This window comes from Lycium ferocissimum, chromosome 11 (assembly GCF_029784015.1).
Source record: "Lycium ferocissimum isolate CSIRO_LF1 chromosome 11, AGI_CSIRO_Lferr_CH_V1, whole genome shotgun sequence".
Classification (NCBI taxonomy): Eukaryota; Viridiplantae; Streptophyta; class Magnoliopsida; order Solanales; family Solanaceae; genus Lycium; species Lycium ferocissimum.
The window spans coordinates 51,185,303-51,187,602 of record NC_081352.1 but is presented as its reverse complement, the minus strand read 5'-3'; the positions used below and the strand labels follow the sequence as shown (position 1 = coordinate 51,187,602).

Sequence of the window (2,300 nt, the reverse complement as noted above, 5' to 3'; positions counted from 1 at the left end):
GTAATAATTTTTAGTGATCCTCATCCTCACCCTCCTTTAGTTCAAAGCAAACTTGTTTTTAGTTTGCACAACATCAAAAAATTATTCATGTTAGCAACATGTTTTTATCTTTTCCTCCTTTCTTCTGTTGTTTGTAAAGCCATCTCTTTTTGCCTTTTGCTTTCTCAAATAATTGCTTTTCCAACATTTGTTCTTGACTGGTCGTCTATATTTTCCACAATCATCTATACCATTTGTTTTGTGGATTTAAGGGCTTAAAAGTTATCTGATGTTTTTTTTTTTTTTAGATAATACTTGTGTGAAAACCCTTTACTAGACCATGTTCTTAAGGATGAGTTGAAGTATTATGTAACAGTTTCTAACTGGATTGCACTTGAGTGAAAGTTATCTGGAGGCGAAATTGCTCATATAAGTTGTAAAATGAAATAAGGTCCCTAAGTTGTTGCTTTCTTCATCCTGTGCGATACTCATATGTGGTATTTTGAACTGACTTTTTTCCTTCAGATGATTCCCCTAGGATCAGGAATGGTCGTGGCAAGACTAGAGGGAAAGGTCTTGAAAGGATGAGGAAGACTATGGGAAGCAAGATGAAAATTGAGATCCCAGTTGGTAAAGGGAGGCCAACTAAGCCAACTCAATCGGCAAAATTATCCAATGAACTAGGGATAATTGCCAGAAATTTTCTTTCGCTTCCAAACAAGTGGAAGGAACTCACAAGAGAGGACAAAGATGCAGCACTAATTAGATGCCACGTAAGGATTCTATACTCTTGTAATTTTATTACATGGTAGTGATTATAGTGAGTTCTCTTCTTTTGGGTATTGCTGTTACTCATCCATCTATTTATTTGGCAAACTCATCGGCTATATCTATCTCCATCGAAAGCTAGTAGTAAGTTAACTCATGTATCCTTCGCTTACTACGTATGGCTCTAGAGTACTCACACATGAACTACAATCATTTTCTGTGATGTAGTACAAATTTTTTGAACTGCAATTTATGCTTCCCTAAGTTTTTTAAAATAATCTATTTGCATTATCTATTTTTTTTTTTTTGGCCTGTTTGTATGAAAAAAGGAAGAGTTTAGTTTAAACTCAATCTCCTTTTCACCAAGAACCTTATGACTACTACTTAAATATGACATAGGCAATTTTATCCATACAAGATATGAATTAAAGTTCCTTTTAAGGTGAAATCCCCGTTTTCCAGGACATATCAAAGTTTTTCACAAAGGGTAATTCTAGCTAGTTCTTTAATATCTAGCATCACACTCTTCTTGTGACCTGCTATCGTCCAGTTTGTCCATTTTTTTTTTTTAATTCAAACTAGGACTCCTTTGATCATTGATGGGCAAAAATGTACATATTGAGTTTGGCATACCAAACTTGATACATGACCATTAAGATGAAGCTAGTGTAATTTGTCCTAACCCAAAGTTTGAAAAAGTGATCTGCTATCTAATGTGGGATGGTTTTGAGTTTGATTCTAAATGATGGAAGGTTCCACCTATCCATATTTTCAAGTCCTTTAACAAAACTAGGGAGAGTAGGAAAAGAGTTGTAGGTTTGTACAATCATGACTCAAAGCTAGTTTATTGGCTTCTCTGAAGCAATGACTAATTAGGAAATCATGCTCTTCAAAAATTCTTTGGATCTCCATAATTTGATTGAGAATTCTCCAGTGAGGTTTCCATTCTCTTTTGATGCACTTAGTAAGCAACATGGAATCTGTTTCTCCCCAGATCCTTGTGAAACCATTCTTGGAGCACCATTGCAATCCATAGAGTAAAGCCACTGCCTCAGCAAGGTTACTAGTGCCAGGCACTATCTTGATATAGTAAGCAAAAATGACCTTTCCTTGGTTGTTTCTGATAATTCCTCCTCCTCCACAATTTCAACTTCCATCTAAATAGAGTTTAATATAAGGGGCCTCGGATTTGTACCAGTTGACTCTAGTGATAGTATGACGTTGTATGGATGCTTCACTGGCTTGGCATAGACAGCTCCAGCTGTTTCCTAGCTTTGCATTTCCAAATTCCTTCTTTGTAACCTGCAAAACAGTATTCAGGATATTAGTACTAGTTCTATAGAATGAAGGTTTTTCGAAATCAAACTTGTTGCTACATCTTGTACTCCACAATTCCCAACAAATTATTTGTGGTAATGTTTTCAAGATATAATCAGCAATAGGATTTTTGTTTTTGATATTCCACCAGTTGAGCAATAGCATTTTTAGATTCATGTTCCTGAATTCAATGCCCAATGGTGTTGCAAAGTAGTCCCACATTTTTCTAGCATGTT

General features: G+C 35.5%; 1 long non-coding RNA gene across 1 annotated transcript; it reads left to right on the top strand.

The window, feature by feature from the left end:
* The first annotated feature begins 285 nt into the window (after positions 1–285).
* Positions 286–1,044, top strand: LOC132036889 (uncharacterized). The gene is made up of 2 exons (XR_009409706.1): positions 286–412; positions 505–1,044. It is a non-coding gene; the product is annotated as an uncharacterized LOC132036889 (long non-coding RNA).
* The last annotated feature ends 1,256 nt before the right edge of the window (positions 1,045–2,300 follow it).